The 20758-nt window shown below is 32.9% G+C and overlaps 1 long non-coding RNA gene across 1 annotated transcript; it reads right to left on the reverse strand.

The window, feature by feature from the left end:
* Positions 1–220: 220 nt before the first annotated feature.
* LOC126843269 (uncharacterized) lies at positions 221–2528 on the reverse strand. The gene is made up of 4 exons (XR_007686400.1): positions 1270–2528; positions 1041–1179; positions 535–725; positions 221–439 (listed from the first exon to the last, which is right to left on the reverse strand). It is a non-coding gene; the product is annotated as an uncharacterized LOC126843269 (long non-coding RNA).
* Positions 2529–20758: the final 18230 nt, after the last annotated feature.

A 20758-nucleotide genomic window follows, 5' to 3' on the forward strand; every position in this document is an offset into this window, starting at 1 on the left:
CTTTATTAATTATAAAAACTTAATCGTAAACCACTAGAAAGTTGTCAATAAATTCTGTAATAGCTAATGCCAAAACTATGCCATCATGAAAATAATTTCAAGATTTGGATTAAGACAATAACATATTTTAGAAATATTAACATTCTCAGCAGTATTTTAGATTAAATTAATATTAAATAAAGAATTCATCATTAATAATTAATAAATAATGTATAATAATTATAGATTGTTAAGTATATGTGTGTTGAAATACTTAGAGTTTAAAAACTTTATGTCACTTTCAAAATGATAAAGTACTTTTAAATTATTTTATTGAATTACATTTTTAGCTGAATAACTATATATAGTTGTCTAATATTTGATTTGAACTTGTGAATCCATCTTATTCTTCTTACTGACTTAATGGAAAACCGTTATCTGCAATAGTGTGCCACAGTAACTAAAAAAAAAAAATAATAATAATAATAAATTGTTAGTGATGAATTCATAGAAATTAACTAAATTATTGCAAACTGATGATCTTATATATTTTACCTTAAAATAAAACACCTATAAATTAACTGAAAATTGAATACCACAACATTCGACAATGTATTGATGGAATTGGTTTAGACTGATTGACTACAATAATATAATACACCAAATTTGACGTTAGTAGTAGTGTAGTTGTAGACAATAACAAATATCAATTTAAGTTGGAATAGTCCATATTAATATTGAACATACTGAAATATAGAATTAAAAAAATTAAATAAGTTTCTTAGATACTTAAATAATTATATGGTTAAGCAACAAATATCAATATACACATAGATTTTTTATAATTATACAAGTATGATAATTTTTAAGTTAAACGTTAATTTTTAAGTAACGCATTTTAATTAAACATATTAAGTATGATAAACATAAGTAATCCAAAAAAACTTATTATGTAAAAACATTTAATAAGTTCATGAATAATAAAAAACGATTAATTATATTTTTATAATAAAAAAATGTACTTATACAATACACCTATATTAATAAATACATTATCTTACCTATTATTGATTCAGTAAATGATGATTGAAGATTCAATTTTTTCATAAAAAATTTTATATTTTTTCTTTGAATTCAGATACCAATATGTTAAAACACAAAACTACACATTTATAAGTTTCTCAGAACAAAGACATAATACTGTAAAAATAAAAGTTTTAATTAAAATATCATCAAGCATAATTGAAATTACTCTATTTATTTTAAATAACATATTATTATTATAAGTACCTTTAATTTTGATATTTGATGTGCATACATTTTATAAGTAAGGTTATAGGTTTTATAGACTTGTCACTTGAGCAAAACTCCATCTTGGTATTCACATTGATTATGGATATTTAATATCAATGTTATTATTTAAAACACAATAAATGTTGACAAGTTCATAGATCTAGTAAGTTATGATACTATATTATTATAATATACTATGAAATTAAGACGTACAAATCGCATGAATAAACAAAATGTGTCAAATTAACCAAAACATATAATTGCTAAATGCTGGAAAAATATACACAAGGTATTGATAACAAATTAAACATACCTACTATTTTATAAAATAAATGTAAAAGTGTGTAGTGGTGGTATATTTGTCAGTTGATATAGCGGTTATCATTATTATTTACTATCGGTGAATTATTTACCTAAAGTAAATAGTGTTTGGTACGGTTATGATTTTTAAACGCTACTATAGCTATTGTCAAAGTTAATTGTCAATAAATAATAACAGAGAGCAGTCAAGTGTCACCTTAATATGTTAGCGTCTCCAAGATATTTAATTTATTTTTTACACTCCCTTTAATTTTAAAACTGTGTAGCTGGTTAATTACTCAATCGATTTACCTAGTTTTTACACCTAAAATTAAATTAAAAAAAAATAAACACGATCATCAACAAATTGGGGGTTACCATTTAAAAATCTAAAGTTGATATGGTTTTAACGCATAAGGGATGGTGTTAAAATTTTGAAATATATATAAAATTTGTCCCAACTAATTACTATAAAAGTATAAAAAAAAAAAAATTAAAAAAGTCTAATATCTTCTAAGATATTGAGTGGTCCATAGTTAACCAATCACCCGGTATGTGTATGCATACGTATTATTTAAATATATAACATAATGTATATAATTTTATTCAAATTAATAATATTAAATATAAATTTAAAATGTTTAAAACTGTTCGGTTTAGTTTGAACACCAGTAATGAGCACACACGCTCTCTATAAGTGTTCCGGCCATATTTGTTTGTACTATAATAATCAAAACTCTTTCGATGACTTTATTATCATATCCGTTCAAGATCAGAGTGTACCTATCCAATTACTTTAGATGGAAATGCTAAAGCTTTTACTTAGAAGAATCAATCGGAATTATAAGGTTCACTTTACTTAAAATATTAATTTTATTAAAAATATGTCAACAGGTCAGACTTTGCAAAACGTTCTGTAGGTACCTTAAGTGTTTATAAACTATCTTAGTAAATAAACGAATAAAATATTAAAGTAAGGTAAAACGTATGATCAGCTCTTTAGTGTATCGGTTATTAAAATATTTTATAGTATTGGTAAATTATACGTTAAGTTTAAGTAAAAAAAAGTCACTGGTAAATCTAAATACTGGTTTATATAAATAACAACAAATATATATATATTCTTCATTTAACTTTGTAATGCTGTTTAATCTGTTAATATTTACATTATTTATATCTCATTCGTGTACAATTGCAAATTCTTACTTCGCCCTAATCTTCTTATTAACTACCTACATCAAAGATCTTTAAATTTGAACATGTAACCAGACTTAAACATTAATGGTCATTCAATACTAAAGAATAACGATCATCTATAGTTAATTATTTTAAACACTTAAGTAAAAATAATTTGTAGACCTTATAATTATAGACTTATTAATAATAAGTCTATAATAATTAATCTTATTATTTTAGTTATTCATCTTTTTGGAGGGAGAGAAAGAAAATATGATTTATAACATTCAAAATAAGAACTAAAGACATAATTAGTATTTTTATTATTTAGAATGAATAAGACAAATTTAAGACTCATCTGAGTTGGAATATTATTTTGTGATTTTTTGAAAAATACGTCTTTAAGCAATAAATTAATTAATACAAAAGTCAAAATGTTCAGTCGCTAAATCATTTATAATTTTATTAGGTTAATACACTTATCGTAGAACATTACAAATTACCATACGATAAAAAAATTTAAATATTTTTTTTTCACAATTCTCATGTTTAGCTTATAATAATACTATACATATATTTCTAATATGATTAACATAATATACAATACATCATACGTTAACATATCATACTGTTTTTTATCACTGACAACATTTATTGTAAGTCAACGAACTATAAAAAAAATTATATATTTGTTTATATTGACATAACAATTAGTACGAAATTATGTGAATACGTACATGTAAAATTTGTTAGTAAAATAATTTATGACATATTTGTTCTTGATCATTTTAACCGAACACCCCTTTACCAAATACTAAATACTAAATATTGTATTATTGTTGGTTGCCACTGATGAAAATCAAATAATGCTGTTTTCTATATTTTTAAATACTGTATATTGTTGTTATTGTATATTATATAAAATAAATTAAAACCAAACGATAAGAACTTGTAACACCAATCATTAGGAAAAATAATATTATTATTAAAAATAAATAAAAACGCCACCTGTAGATAAAGCAAAGCTAGTCAAGTTAACGATTTGTAATTACTAAAAAAAACAATATTTTACACCTTATCTTTTCCATTTTTGTTAATTTGCCTAATCGCTTAATTTTTATTGATTGTATAAGTATTTAAAACTTAATCCACTACAATATTGAGACGATAATATGGAAGTGTTAAACTGTCACCACCAGGCAAACTAAAGAGCGTCAAATGAACAGCGGTAATTATATGAATATGCATATTAAGCGTTATGTCTTTATGTGCCAACTCTTAATAAAATATTTGTGTACATAGACAGCAGACTATTAGATTTGTGTATCATCATCTTGTACCTTAATAGATTATGAAGGGGCCCAAAGCTGCCATCATGAGATGGTTTCTTGACATGTTCGCTTCCAACGACAGGCGTCTAGTAAATAATTTATTTTAATTGTTTTATGTATTGTAAAATAAATGTCAGGTTAAGAAGGAGTCATACATTCATCATCATCATGTAGCTTAACGGCCATGAAGGCCCAACGCTGCCATCATGAGATGGTTTCTTGACGAATTCGCTTCCAAGACGGGTCGTCAATCCGTCGCCGGAGAGGGGATGGCGGTTCCTTTTTACCGGACGATTGCTCGCCCAGCAAACGGAGCGCCTGTGACCTAGTGTCGAACCGGCAACAGTAAGCGCTAACACACTGCCGCCTTACCCACTCGGCCACTCCTCCTCCTCCATATAAATATATATTTTTTTAAGAATATGTTCCTTTTCCCTTTATTTCGTGATAAATATAGAGTTATTGGAATACATTTTTCTAGTCCTATGTAGCCCCCACAGATAACTATACCAAGCTACGCCAATGACTATAGTCTATTGTGAATTGTCTAAATACAGCTGCCGTCTGCTTGTTAGTAGGTATTTAACAAATTATTTAATAAGCACTATAATAAAATGTATTATTTTTATTTATTACAAGTACAATATAAAAATTTATAATGAGAAATTAAAAAATGTTTTTCTCCGGGTAATTAAATAAATTACTTCTTTTAAAACAAGGTACATGAGTTTTTATATATTCTGCAGACTACATGAAACACATTTATACTGAGACAACCTTTTAATACTAGCTGTAATTTGCAAAACATTTGAATTTTGGTGTATCCATGTAGATACAAGTGGCGTCGATCATAATTTTGACAATATACTTCCAACGAAAATATCACATACCGTTTGATTAAAAATAAAACATTTCATTCTCCTAGACGATTTCTGGAGAGAAGTGGCCGAGTGGGTAAGGAGGCCATTTTATCGCTGACTGCCCTGGTTCGAAACTCGGTAACGGACGCTCCGTTTGCTAGGCAGGCTACCCTCTCTCCGGCGACGGACTGACGACCTGTCCTGGATAGCGAATTCGTCAAGAAATCATCTCATACCTGAAAAAAAGACGATTTTTTAAATTATATATAAAATATTTTCAAGTAAAAATTCATTAAAGTCCTCCGGTATTGCGCAAAACATAAACATTTTGTTCAGTTAACACCCTATTGGTTTTATCGCACCACCTAGGGTAGCCTGTACGATTTGCGGCAAGGTTATAAGTCTTCAAAAATGATTATAATTAAAATTGTGATAAAACCGTTTATTTAAACAAAAAAATATAATTTTTTTTAAAAACGTGCTTTTCTAAAAAACGATTTAAAAAATTGAATTAAAAATTAAAAAATAATTTTTTTACAAGACCAATTTAGCTTTGATGCGTAGCTGAGAAGGTATTGATTCTTAAATGATAAGTGTTTTATTTTTGTGTCTGTAGACACGATAACTTTATTTCCTGTGAACCGAATTAATTGTGTAGCACCATTTTAGATCCGGAATCGTATGCGATTAGTACTTTGGAGGGTCAAACGTCGAAAAAGTCAACTTCTTCATCCCCGAAACCGGGAAAAGTCTAAAAATCTGTTTGACTAAATAGAAAAGGGTGGGTCTTCCACCTACTCTTGAATGTAATATGAAAATTTAACAATTTATCGAGTGACTTTGTTGCATAGGGCCCACGATTTTCTACCAGTGTCAAAGGAAATACTAGGTTTCACGGTAGTATCTAAACTTATTGACCTTATAGTATAATAATATTCTACCTCTCGACGTGAGTTATTCATTTAACTGCGTCGGACCTTCGAATCCGCATTATTATGGCTCGTAATCAAATGTCCATACACATCAAATGTTGTCGAGGCTAAACCGAATTATACCGAACACTTATACCATGTCCTCGTGCAATTAATATAGGCATCCACCGTAATGCAGTTTACGGGAGTAACGAAATAATTAGATTGACGCCCATTTCTGTCTTTTGAACAGGTCTATTAGGAAGCCTTTAGACGAACACCTTTGTCTCGCGCGATTAGAATGGTACGGCGGGCGTGTGGCGGAACCCGAAGTACTGACGTGCAACGGTCAAGAATGTGCTTGAAAAAAGTTAACACGTACCAATCCTGCGTTCTTTCCATTTATGTTAAAATTGACAAGGAAGCGAGTCGTGTAAAGGCAAAAACCGTGTTCATTTCCGCGCGACTGACGTGGTGCGTCTTCGCTTCCGTCATGACGACGTCATGTTGTGTGTCTCGATGCTGTGCGCATACTTATTTTACTCTTATTATAACTATTTTTCATTTTTTGTTATTATTACTTTTTAAATTAAATGTATAAATTGAAAAGAAAAAAAATTGCAATTGCATTTGCAGCTTTTCGTGTGTTGACACAAAATAATATCAAAATGGGTTAAGGACTGGAAATTAAATCGAAATTTCAGTGATATTTTACTACTTTGTGAACTTGAAGAAAATAATCCAGATGATTGTAACAACTATCTCAGAATGGAATCACAGGATTTTAAATTATTACTTGACCTTATTGGACCTAAAAAAAAAACTGTAATGAGAATGGCAATAATTCCAGTAGAAAGGCTCATAGCAACTCTTAGATTTCTTGCAACAGGCAGTTTATATGAAGATCTGAAATTTTGTACCTGTATATCAGCACCAAGTTTGTCATATATAATCTCGGAAACATGCACAAAGAGATATTTGAACCACCGAACTACGAGGAAAACTCGTGTACTAGTTCTTTATTAATTAAAAAAATAAAAACAAAAAAAAAAGATTTCATAATACACTCTTTTGGCATTATGATTGCACAGTGGTCAGCTATTATATTATATATATATATATATATATATATATATATATATATTTATATATAATATTATTATTATATATATAAATAATATAATGACCTTTGCTGTCGAGGGTAATAGTAATAAAAAAAATATATGTAAATTCAAAACTTGTTTTTTTTTTTTTTTAATTAATTTTTTTTCTGATCTATTGTTAGAATAATGTGTTATGTAAGTACATCGGAATTCTTTGCAACTAAATAAGGAATAAGTAAAAAATATTATAGGGTACTATTAAGGGTATATATATATCAATGTTTTCGCAAATTTATTTTACCCCAAGGAACATAATGTCGAGAGAAGAAGATTCTCAAACAGACTCAATTTTAGACAGTGTCCTAAACTATTTAAGCTTAATTTAGGTTTCAAATTTTAAAAGCCCATCTTAAGAAGTAGCAGAGATATGAAAGTTAAAAATATCGGGTGAATTGGTTCGTGTAAAGATACACTGGCATTGCTAGAACTTAGCCGGCGCTCAGATGGAGCTGTGAAAAAATATAATCTATGAAGTATAAATAGTTAGTGTGAGATTGCTCTAATGGAAATATATAATACATAAATATTATTTTTACTGAGTACAAGCGATTATAATTTAAATTATGGAGTACAAACAATTGAAACATGAATTATCGACCATTCCAACTAAAATTAACAAGACATTGATTATGTGTTCTTTAGGCTATTATGTTTTTGTAAAAAAAAAAAACCAGCACAGTAGGGTCGGAGCATAGTGGGGACAGAGCATGGTGGAGACAGGGAGAGCACAGGTCTACAGGATTTTTTAAATCTGAAAGTGATAAAATCACTTTCGAAAAAACGTTTCGGTGCAAATCGGTAGTTAGTATTTTCAAGCCATATTTATGAAGTTTTGAAGTTTTTTAAATTACTGATTCAATTGAGGTGGTGTATTTACAAATAAGCATCAAAGCCTTAATTTGTAAGTAATTTTATCCGAGAGGACTAGTACAGTAGAACAAAGGCTTAATGGAATCAAAGCAACGAGGCGACGGAGAGTTTACAGGTCTACAGGAATTGTTATAAATCTAAATTATAAAAGTGAATAAAATCACTTTCAAATAAACGCTTGGATGCTTATTTGTAAATACAGCACCTCAATTTAATATTTTCTAACTTTGCTGGCTTACACTGTGCTTGGTTTGGACTGTACTGGCTTGAAAATACTAACTACTGGTTTGCATCAAAGCGTTTTTTCGAAAGTGATTTTATCACTTTCCGATTTAAAAATTCCTGTTTACCTGTGACCTCCCCGTCCCCACTATGTCCCGACTTCACTATGCTCTATCCGCACTATGCCTCGACCCCACTGTACTGGTTTTTATATCTGTAACAACTATGAATAAGTAAGTCGATTCAGTGATTTACAGGGGAGCGATTTTAAACTGACCAGCTGCCATAAATCAGCATGTAATAATTAGGAACTCACATCTCTCTCAAGGTTTCCTGTTGGTCCAACGAGTTAGACATTTATTTAAAGTGTGCTAGGCGCTTCGGACTACATCCTAGCGTACTTAGTCAATTTTAACCAAAATTCGACTTACACACTTATTACACAGTTGTTACAGATATAATCTGCAGACTATGTGAAACACACGAGGGCAACACATTTTTACTGCGACAACCTTTTAATACTAGCTACAATTTGCAAAACATTTGAATTTTGGTGTATCCGTGTAAGTGTGAATTATGCACATTCCCTAAGCGAGTCGATCATTGTCATTTGGACAAATGTTTTGCGGTCATCTTAGTAGTGCGCTGTGAGTGCGACAAGAGAGAAAAAAAAATATTTATATATGGGGCAAGGCAATGACAGTCAACACTACCAATAAGACGACCAAACAAATAAACAATGAACAACAACAAAAAACCACAGAAAATATTTTATATGTAGTTGCCTAAGATTGTGGGTACAGAGGGGGGGGGGGCGAAATTTTAATAAAAATAATAATAATAATAATAATAGTAGTGCAACTAACAAAACAAAAATGTATTATTATTGTTGTACCAGCCGGTTAGTAGATTGATTATTATTATTTTACTTTAAGTATTGACGCCAATCGGCTGTTTTAAGTTACATAGTTGACATAATAATTAATAGTACATTTAAACAAAGGATAACAATATAAAAAGACATAACATAAAGATAATAATAATACAAATTTAATAACTGACAATCGACAAAGGTCACACTAGATTCGCCGATCAGAGCATTCTCTGCATTGGATGATTGTGGCTATAAGAAGTGGAATGAATAGGAGTATAAAAAGGAGTTGGATTTCGAGTGGTGTATGAAGGAACTTTAAATAAGACACGGGAGAGAAGATCAGTAGCATCAAAAGAATTATTGAGGAGAGCGTTTATAAATTGGGAGTCACTAGTCAGCATCATTACGTCGGGATGATAAAGATGGGATATTAAGGATACGGCTAATATGGGAGTAATCATGTTGCAATAGAGGTAATTTAAGTTTGTGTGCAACAAAAGACAAAAATTTATGCTGGACACGCTCAAGCCGCAATTGATCAGTAGCCAGATAAGGATGCTAAACAACAACCCCATATTCCAAAATAGATCGCACAAGAGCGAAATACAAAGTCCGAAGACAATTAATTGAACTAAAGAGCTTCGTAATACGATTGAGAAAACCTAAGACTTTAAGGGCTCTACCGATGATGACATCGATATGGTGGTTAAAGGAAAAGATTTCATGAATAATAAATACAATTACCATTTGAATATCTTGAATACCATTTATTCATATGAATAAATATGATATAATTGATATAATTAAATTCATTTTCAAACCGGAATTTTCTATATAAAAAACTTTTTACCTTCAATTTTACTCTATTTTACTTCGCCATTTGCTCTATCTAAAGGACCCTCTTGGGTTCTTTTGGATGGTCAAACCTAAATCCAGAGGGGGAGAGCTCGGTATCTCCCCCCTTACTCGTATGTCCACGCTAAGCGGCTCGGATTTGGGCATTTCGGATGATTCATCGCTTCACTCGGGTAAGAATAATCCCTGTTCTAGTAATACTAAATCTCCTACTAGCCCTCTGCCCTTAAAAAATCCAAAAACATTGCGACCTCTTCAAGTTTTCCCTCAGCCCTCTCGAAGACCAGCAAGGAGTTGGACTCCCCTGAAATGATATTGGTTATGCCGCACAACACGCACCTAGTCACCGCAAATTCAGCCAGCGTGTCTTCCCCTAACGCGACAGGGTATAGGCAATCAACGATCATGTATGCTTTCCACTTAACTATTCGGGTCCCCTGCATATTTTGATAGCATCGTCATCCAGTGATAATAACCTCGGCAACTTTCATCCAGTCAAACTTGGTAAACTGTTTTCCAAAATGTTCTCCGGTATTCTTAATATCAATCCCATCGGCTCTCAGCGTGTCAAAATCACATTCGATTCCGTGTATAACGCCAATTTATGTCTCTCTTCAACATCTCTGGCCGAACATGGACTTATTGCCAGTATCCCTAATACATTGTTATATTGTATGGGTATCATTCGCTTAGACAAAATCGTCTCTGAAGAAGAGTTTTTGGAGGGCTATGAATGCCCTACCAAAGTGATCTCCTTTCGCCGAATCAACGTTAAAAAAGACAACAAACTGATTGCTACTAACTTGGTGGAGCTAAAATTTGTATCAAATACTCTTCCTACTAAGCTTTCTATTTTTAAAGTTCTTTTTGATGTATCGCCTAGCATCCGTTCACCTGTACAATGCCTTAAGTGCCTTCGTTTCGGCCACACATCTAAATTTTGTCGTAACAAATAGCGATGCAGTCATTGTGGACTTTTTGATCATGGCGAATCTTCATGCAATGTTAAAGAGACCTCACCCCCCGTGTGCATTTTCTGCAAACTGAATCATCCATCTACAGACCGTTCCTGCTCTGAATGGACCATCCAGAAAGACATCAAAAAGATCATGGCCGCAAACAACGTTACTTTTTCAGAAGCATCATTAATTAAGCGATCGCGTATAACTAATAAAGCGTTTACTTTTTCCGATGTCACTAAAAATGTTAATACAACTACTGTTAACGTCGCTGCTCATCCCCCCTCATTCCCCGCTCTCTCTCAATCATCCAACGCCTATATCCCATCCAAACATAGTAATAAATCGATTGAAGGTGCTTCAAGGAAAATGAAAAACGTATCCTCCACTCCATCATTCCCTCCTCTTCCTTCAAACAATAACAGATCCACCTCTCCAAATGGCAGTTTCCTTAATTATATGGAACATAATCATTTTTCCAACAATGATTACCCTAATTGGGTAGCAGCTTTTGCTCAAATTCTCTCTCGTTCGCTCACAAGCGACCCTTCTTCTCTCACATCTCCTTCAACGCTCCAGTCTGTCATTGAATCACCCCTTTTTAATCTCCCTTTCCCAGCCATCGACGATGACGACACATACTAATTCCGATATCATCATCCCTTCTTTTCATATTCTCCAATGGAATGTTAGAAGTTCACTCCCACGTTTACAAGACCTTTCTGTTCTTCTTTCTAACCAAAAATGTTCTTTCGCTTTACTCTCCGAGACCTGGCTTCTCTAGAACAAACATCTTTCCTTACCACATTTTAATATTATACGTTCAGACCGCTGTGATGGATACGGTGGCGTCGCCATTGCCTCCCATCACTCCATTCAAATTAACCATATAGTACTAGACGCTCAATTTCAATCCTCCCTCCTTGATCACTCTATCGATCTAGTCGGTATTGAGGCGTTCACTAAATCATCTTCTCCTATCTCTCTTTGGTCTATTTATATTCCTCCATCCTCCAACCCTCCTCCTCGCCTCATTGACAAAATCTCCAGTTTAGTCTCTTCCCATTCGATTTTAGGGGGGGACTTTAACGGTCATCACCCCTCATGGGGTGCCCAAAATCTTAACCACCGTGGCAACTTGATTTTTTCCTCCATCTCCGCCCTTAATCTTTGTATACTCAACACAGGAGAGCCGACTCTGGCTAACCGTCCCCCCCTCGCCTACTCAACCGTTGATATTACCATATCTTCTCCTACCCTTTCTTGGCTCCTCACGTGGTCAGTTCTTGATTGTACGCACGGCAGCGATCATTACCCAATCCTCATTTCTTATAAGAATTCTTCATCCCCTTCATCCTCCCATTTTTCTCAAACGTTTAATAAATTTAACTACTCTAAAGCTGGCTGGCCCACTTTTCAAATCTATAAGTCCAATTTTCTTTCTCATTTTACTCCCGTATCACCCATTGCTGACTATAACTGGTTTGTTTCCATCCTCTTAAAGCCGCTAATCGTTCTCTTCCTAATATCAAAATAACTAAAAAACATTTTCCTCCCTCCCCTATTTGGTCTCCTTTGTGTACCAAAGCTGTCAATGATCGTACCGACGCGTTCAAAAAATATAGAGCTTCTGGCTCACTTGTGGATTTTCACGCATACCAAATTACACGCACCTCTACCATGCGCACACTTAAACAGGCAAAGAGGAACGCCTGGCAATCTTTCTGTTCTTCTCTAAATCCTTCCTCCTCTCTTAGTGACATTTGGGTCACAGCTAAGCGATTTAAAAGCTGCCTGTTCAAATCTCCTCCCCGCTCCTTGAACGAATCATGGTTTAATTCTTTTTGCAATAAAGTTGCCCCTTCTTACGTTCCCTCTTCAGAAGAATCTTCTCCTTTACCCCTTCCTCCTTGGCCGGATTTCGATCCAGCCTCGCATCCTCTTACCTCTCCTTTCACTCCAAGTGAGCTCTTCTATGCCATCACATCGCGCACTTCATCTGCCGTTGGCCTAGACGGCATCTCCCCCCTTATGCTCAAGAATCTTCCTGCTTATGGTTACGATATCCTTCTCTCAATCCTTAATTCTCTTTGGATTAACGCCATTGTCCCCGACTCTTGGCGCCAGTTTAATGTCATTCCTATTCCTAAACACAACTCCACTTCAGCCGCATTTCGTCCTATTGCTCTTTCGTCGGCATTATGCAAGACTGTGGAACACATAATTAAGAACCGATTGGATTGGTTTATCGAAAAAAACAATTTTCTTCCCAATAATCTATACGGTTTCCGCAGAGGCTTAGGAACCATGGAGTGCCTTTCCAATCTTACTGGTTCCATCTACAAATAATTTTGTAGCAAATCCTTTTGTTCAGCAGCTTTTGTTGATATTAAGAGTGCATTCGATTCGGTTCATATACCTACCTTGATTTCTCGCCTACTTTCTATTTCACCTTTTCTTTGTAATTTTATTTCCTCTTTGTTTTTTCACCGCTCTCTTACTTTTACTTCTCCTTCAGGTCTAGTTTCCTGCCGCTCCTCTTTTCGTGGACTCCCTCAGGGCAGTTGCCTTAGTCCAATTCTTTTTAATATTTATATGAGCAAAATTCAGCTCCGCCCTCTCTACTGAAGGCGTCTCAGCCCTTTTTTACGCTGATGATATCGTTATTTTCCCATCCCACAAATCTGCCTATACAGCTATTGATTCCCTTAATAATTCTCTCTCTTTTTTATCCAACTTCCTTGTTTCATCATCATTTGATCCCGCGCCTGATAAAAGTCAATTAATGATCTTTACCAGAAAACGCATCCCTCTAGACCTGCCTCCTATTTGTCTCGAGGGACATATCATTCCTCCCTCCGATAATGTCACTACTTGGGGCTTAAGTTGGACCCAAAGCTCAGATGGGTACCTCAGCTTAACCATCTACTTTCATTTACCTCCCGTTGGGCTAACTTCCTCCGTTGCGTTACAGGCACCTCTTGGGGCTCTCATCCCACTTCTTTACTTCTTATTTATAACTCCGTCATTCGTTCAAAAATAGATTATGGTTCCTTTTTATTTGTCTCTGCTTCTCACACTCATAGAAATAAATTAAACTCCATTCTCGCCTCCTGCCTACGTAGTATCATAGGTGCTTTGAAATCCACCCCCATTTCTAGCTTATTTGTAGAATGCTCCTCCCCCCCTATCGAAATCCGCTGCCGGGATCTCGCTGGTAAGTTTCTACTTAAATCCCTCTCTTCTCCTAACTCCCCAATTTATAATTTCTTCACAGATATAAAATCTTCCTGGCGTTACGTTCCCAAATCTCTCCCTAATTTAGCCTCGGTTTGCCACTCTCTCTCTCCTATTGCCGCCCTTGTATATAAATCGCATTCGAGACTACCCTTATATGATTGCCCATTTAATTCCCTCACTCTTAAACCCACCGTTCTCTCCAACACTAGCTTTCTCGGCCTTCACGTTCAAACCCTTCGTTCTCTCCCCCATTCAACAGTCAACAATCTCTTTTTCGATTATATCTCTTCTTCGTTTCCTAATACATGCATTATATACACGGACGGTACGGTATCAGTCAATTCGGCAGGCTGTTCCTTTTTTATTCCTGCTTTGAATATATCCTTTTCTTCCAAATTACATCCAGTCTCATCTTCCTTTACGGCGGAAAGTCTCGCCATTATCCATGCTCTTACTTACATTTCCTCCGCTCCTAATACGGCTTATTTAATTTGTTCTGATTCTCTTTCATGCCTTCAAGCTATATCATCCTTTCCGTTCAATTCTCATCCTTCCCCTTTTATCCTAATCATCAGATCATTAATCTCTTCAATCCTCTCACAAAATAAATCAGTTATTTTCCATTGGGTCCCAGGTCACGTTGGTATTACGGGTAACGAGGTTGCCGACCTCCTCGCTAATTCCACTTCATTCCACTTAATTCCGATCATCTCCAATACCCCTTCTTCTGACTTCCTCCGCCTTTTCCGTCACACTGTAGCCAAAGCGTGGCAAAACAAATGGTCCAACGTTAACCTCAGCTCCACCCGCTGGTTCCGTTCTATTTCCTCTTCCATTACCTTTCGTCCTTGGTTCCGTAATTTAAATATTCCCAGAAATGTAATATCCTCCTTTTCACGCCTTAGACTTGGTCATAATCTTCTTCCGTCACATGCATTCCATCTATCCCTTAATTCTGCTCCATATTCTGTCCTCTTCATGATGATGAAGCCATTTGCGACTTCTCTCACCTCCTTACTACCTGTCCGGCTTTGACCAACAAAAGGCTCTCTCTATTTAATTTCCTCTCTTCCCTTAACATTCAGCCTCCCTTTAACGTTAATTCATTAAACACTCATTCCACTCCTGTCATTTTTGCTATCCTTTCCATTTTAAAGAGCTCTGGCTTCTCAATTTAATTTAAGTTTTAAGTTTATATCAATGTTATTTAGTTTTCTGATTGTTTTTTTTTTTTGTTTTGTTTTTCTTTTGTCTTTAAAATCATATTATTACCATAATGTACATTTACATTTTACTTGTTATTGCTGTTTAATTGTTGAGCCGAATGTTTTTTGTTAATAAAGGCTATTAAAAAAAAAAAAAAAAAAAAAAAAGTATCAGTTTTATTTACTTATTTGTGTAACTTTGTTTTTTATCTGACCACTTTGATTAAGTATCAAATGAATCGATTAAAATTATCAATTAGTATAATGTGGGTAATTAGGATAACTAGGGGTCTTTCTAAATACCTATTTTACATAGGATAATATTTTTATGAATAAACTTAGTAAATTTGAACGCTAATTTATTTCAATAAATTGATAATATAAGACATAATAAATTAATAACACATTTTTTTTTTTTAAAGATTTACTGACTAATGTATAACAATTTTATTAGAACATAAAATAAAATATAATATATAACATAATATATTGCATATTAATATAATATCATAAACATAAAAATCAAATATATATTTTTTTAATATCAACGAATTTTTAAATTATATTTTGTTTATATACTCATAGTAATAAAAAAACAAAAATAGATTTTAATAAAACAATAAATACTACATATTTTAGTTACTAACATAACTTACTACATATTTTAGTTAAATAGTAGTTTTAGAGATTTAGGTCCTCTTTTTTAAGATCAATAATGGGTGTAGGTTTTTGAATCACCAGCAAAACGGAACAAATGATGTAAACTATATCAAACTAATATGTATATTAATAATTTTTATTGTTCTTTTTTTTCTTTTTCAAATGGTATCATCAAAAAATGAAACTAATTGTTAGTTTCATTTTTTGATGATAACATTTGAAAAGGAAAAAAAAAGAACAATACAAATTAATAATATACATGTTAGTTTGAAATAGTTTACATCATTTGTTCCGTTTTGCTGGTGATTCAAAAACCTACACCCATTATTGATCTTAAAAAAAAAGACCTAAATCTCTAAAACTACTATTGATTCGAATCAGCAGTCTGTTCCTGGCGGCCGGGATATGACATCTGTAAGGATAAGAAAAGAAAACAGTCGTTAGCGACGTAAGCCTTTTTAAGGACTGGGTATTTACTTAGACAGTTTTAGAAATCTATACTTGATTCGTTAGCTAAGTGACTACTACACACTTCCTTTAAGTCTTCAAAGCGGGAATATGAATGTATGGTCAAATATGATAGTGGCCACTTAAGAAGGACGGTACTCGGATTTACATAAGAAAATTAAACAAAAAATAAGAAGAATTTATCTAAGGTTTAACATTGAGACATTGATACTAAAACAATAAAAAATGTAATAAAAAACATATAGCTCATAGGGGTTAATAAGAAATTAAATTTTTTTTTCATATTATTTTTATATAATGTGATCTCAATTTTTCACAATTTTTTTTTGTTTTTACCCCCCTCTCAACTTAGACTTTTTGATAGCAACTTTTGAAACTTAGATGGTATCGTATATATACTATTACCTTTTTAAATAGAGAATAATGTATTACAAATGTTGACTGGTCGATAACCAGTTTTGGATAACTATTTTTGAAGTTATAAGAGTTTAAAAGTTAAGATGGGAGGGGAAGTGGAGTGTAGTATTATTTTTATCTGCGCGCATTTCCCAACCGCACTTCCTCTCCCATCCTAACTTTTAAACTCTTTTAACTTAAAAAATAGTTTCTCTAAACTGGTTATTGACCAGTCAACATTTGTAATACATTATTCTCTATTTAAAAAGGTAATAAAATATATACGATACCATTTAAGTTTTAAAAGTTGCTATCAAAAAATCTAAGTTGAGGGGGGGGGGGGGGGTAAAAACAAAAACAAATTGTGAAAAATTGAGATCACATTATATAAAAATAATATGAAAAAAAAATTTAATTTCTTGTTAAACCCTATGAGATATTGACTGGTTCATGATAAAAGAATCACCCTGTATAATACAGGGTCTGGCAAAAAAACCTCCCTCATTTCGAAATGACACTATATGAGTTGTGGTGGTGGTACAACAGTAGAGGGGGTATTGATCGATAGCTGTATACATGCCATTTTCTTCTGACCTTACCTAAACCAGTTTACTAGGAACCATGATAAGGGAGAAGTCTGGTTCCAACAAGACGGTGCCACAGGTTACACTTTTAACTTTCGAGAATGGCCATAGCTCTTCGTGTCATTTCCGGTATAATGGCAGCCACTGCCTGTTTGATTGCCTCCTTAAATCCCCAAACCACAAGGGGATAAATCAAGTGACCTTGGCGGTTAGGTGATGTCTCCTCGCAAAGAGAGAAGACGTCCAGGAAACATCTCTCTCAAGATTGCTAGGGAGCGCCGCGAAGTGTAATCTGTGGCACCGTCTTGTTGGAACCAGACTTCTCCCTCGTCATGATTCCTAGCAATTGGTTTAGGTTAGGTCAGAAGAAAATAGCATGTATACAGCTATCGATCGATACCCCCTCCACCGTTGTACCACCACCACAACTCACACAGTGCCATTTTTAAATAAGGGAGGTTTTTTTGCCGGACCCTGTATTATTACACAATCTTCGGAGCTGAAATTGTTCAAAGGTTTAAAAAACCATCTTAAAGTCTGTATATTTTTTTTTTTTTTGTAAAATTATCGAACACGGTCCTAAGAAAGTTAGAATATTCGGCATTATGAGCAGTGGGAGAGAGAGATCGAAGCTTGTGAATAACCGCACTAAACGATGTATGCTTACATCCCATATGTATATAATTATATAGCTTAGATAATGTATGCCCAAGGTAAACTCAAGTTGTCATTTATGTCCTACATGACTTTATGCAACAACTATGGTAGTGGGACAATCTCTTTATTGTCGTTATAAATAATTAAATTATTTATTTAATTGATATAATTTAATTTGTTTTCAAACCGGAATTTTCCATGTAAAAAACTTTTGATCTCTGAAGTACCACACACACTTTGATCTTAGACGCCTATACGGTATATTACAACCGTCGGAAGCAATTTAATGATTTAATAGGAACAAAAGAGTATGGGTATGACACGGTATTACTACGAGAGCGAGGTCATGAGTTTATCAAAGACCGTCGCGGTAAACATTTTCCATCGGCATGTCGAATTCAAAGGGACGAAAATAATTAAGCAATTGTTTAAAACACGTTAGGATAGTTTAACAGGCTTTTGTATGATTGCATTTGTTTTCGTCTGCCGTAAGATAGAACGAGAGCAGTAACCATAATTACGCGAAGGCGCTATATATAATGACCCATCTCATTTGACCATATATATATATATAAATATATATATATATAAAAAAAATGATCTTTTAGTCAAGTAATAATTATTGTATAATATACAATGTATATTGTTTATAGATCCTGACTTTTGCGGTCCGGTTACTACAGTTAATTTGATTGACAAACGGTTAACGCCAGGTAAAAACTGAAAACCAACTGTCGTCTGTCGTACACGGTACACATAATACACTTATACTAGTATTGATTATAATATTATCGTTATCACTTACCGCCTATCGCGTTATCGGTTAAAAAAAAATTGTTATCTTAACCCGGTCCGGGTTGGTCCGAGTTACAAAATAATATTTTACGTGTCGGTCCGGTCCGGATAAGTAGTATTTTTCAATTTCATGGTCCGGTCCCATTTTATTAGGACCGCACAGACCTCTAGTGCCTGGGTATCATTAAAAGTGTTGATTCAGATGGTGCTAGTGTAAATTCAATGGAAAATAGGAAGTTATTTTATTAGTGGCGACTGAAGGAAAATATTATGTTTTTTAAGTAGAATGACATGCTAATGAAAATAAAACCACCACAGCTAGTGAGACGGTAACTAATTTAAAATTGAAATGCACTAAAATTGTCCATACTTCCAAAAAATCTACAGTTGAACTAAGCTGTGAACATTATTTATTAAATCAGTTTTATACACCTCAACCATATATTTTTAGATGTTTTAAAACATTTTCAGTTAAATACAAATGTTTTAATAAAAATACCTCATTAACAAACAAATAGAAGCTTTAAATACAAATATAATAAATAATACAATTAAATTTATATTATAATCACCACTTGCCTTTCAAAAGAAGACTTGTAACTTCTTTAATTTTAAAAATATTTTCTACAAATTTGTATGTTCCTACCAAATTGTTTTTTTTAATATCAACTAATATTACTAATATGCTATGGTTATGACCTAATTAATTTACGCCAATAATCATTAGTCCTTACAATATATAATACAACAGGATATATTTTTTACTATCTAGAACATATTATTGATATTAATTTTACAAATATCCTACCGTTAAAGAGGGTAGGGACAGCATTATCCGTTAACCTGTTTCTACGATTAACATTCAGGACCATATTTTTGTCTTCAAAATAATCTTTAACGACAACGTTTTTGTCAGCCACTTCGGGGACACCATTCTCAATCCACATCGCACGTCTAGAACAATAAAAAGTATATCAGTATAAATACGTCTTTATGTGATGTATTACATAATTAAATATTTTAAAAAGGTAAGGCATTAACAAACAAATAGAAGCTTTAAATACAAATATAATAAATAATAAAATTAATTTTATATTATAATCACCACTTGCCCTTCAAAAGACTTGTAACTCTTTAATTTTAAAAATATTTTCTACAAATTTGTATGTTCCTACCAAATTGTTTTTTTAATATCAACTTTTGAAACTCAAAAAGGTAACGTTTATGTTTTATTAAATTAAGAATATTTTACCTAAAGTGTTGACTAGTTGATAACCAGTTTTGAACCACTTTTTTTCAAAGTTATACAAGTTTAAAAGTTAGGGCGGAAGAAGAAGTATGCGCAAATAAAAATAATACTACTAATATGCTATGGTTATGACCTAATTCAGTTACGCCAATAATCGTTAGTCCTTACAAAAATATAATACAAATACAACATACAAATATATTATACACAGTATATATTTTTTACTATCTAGAAAATATTATTGATAATAATTTTACAAATATCTTACCGTTAAAGAGGGTAGGGACAGCATTATTTGTTAACCTGTTTCTACGATTAACATTCAGGACCATATTTTTGTCTTCAAAATAATCTTTAACGACAACGTTTTTGTCAGCCAGTACGGGGACACAATTCTCAATCCACATCGCACGTCTAGAACAATAAAAAGTATATCAGTATAAAATACTTTATGTGATATATTACATTATTTAATATTTTAAAAAGGTAAGGCATTCTTGTCATGTGCTGTCTACCGCTGTCTTATTAATATCCAACACTCAATACGCAGCCAAACGGTCTCCGCATTTGATTAAAAATAGCGAATTGCAGAAGTAGAAAGAAGACAATAAGAATACCGAAGTTAATTTAAATATTCTAACCTTTCAGAGTCCTTCGGTAACGTGAAGTGACTAATTACATATTTAGCTGAATGTAGCGAATTTCTATTCT

This window comes from Adelges cooleyi, unplaced genomic scaffold (genome assembly GCF_023614345.1).
Source record: "Adelges cooleyi isolate 19-005CV unplaced genomic scaffold, UGA_ACOO_1.1 ACOO_flye_CR_arks_rails_tigmint_CR_PRNA_574, whole genome shotgun sequence".
Taxonomy (NCBI): Eukaryota; Metazoa; Arthropoda; class Insecta; order Hemiptera; family Adelgidae; genus Adelges; species Adelges cooleyi.